Genomic DNA, 206 nt, shown 5'->3' on the forward strand with positions numbered 1-206 from the left:
GCGGCTCCGGCCCGGCCTGTTGCCCCCGCCAGTCCCCGGGGCCAGGTCATGCCCGGCAGCTAAGATCCCTCCTGCCTCCCTGCAGATTTTTGGGAAATGGCTCCTGTGCCATTTAAAAAACCACCCCCCGCCCCCCCGCTCCCTCCCCTTGCAGCACCAAGCTTGCCAGGGCCCCGGGAGGGGGGCAGTGGGTGCCCACCCGTGGG

General features: G+C 69.9%; 1 protein-coding gene across 1 annotated transcript in view; it reads right to left on the bottom strand.

Annotated features, from left to right (window-relative positions):
• Positions 1 to 206, bottom strand: part of RND1 (Rho family GTPase 1) — a gene marked incomplete at its 5' end in the record, with an annotated part of 2,470 nt that overhangs the window by 1,440 nt on the left and 824 nt on the right. The window lies entirely within an intron of this gene.

The sequence above is a fragment of the Alligator sinensis genome, unplaced genomic scaffold (genome assembly GCF_000455745.1).
Source record: "Alligator sinensis unplaced genomic scaffold, ASM45574v1 scaffold1065_1, whole genome shotgun sequence".
NCBI lineage: Eukaryota > Metazoa > Chordata > Crocodylia > Alligatoridae > Alligator > Alligator sinensis.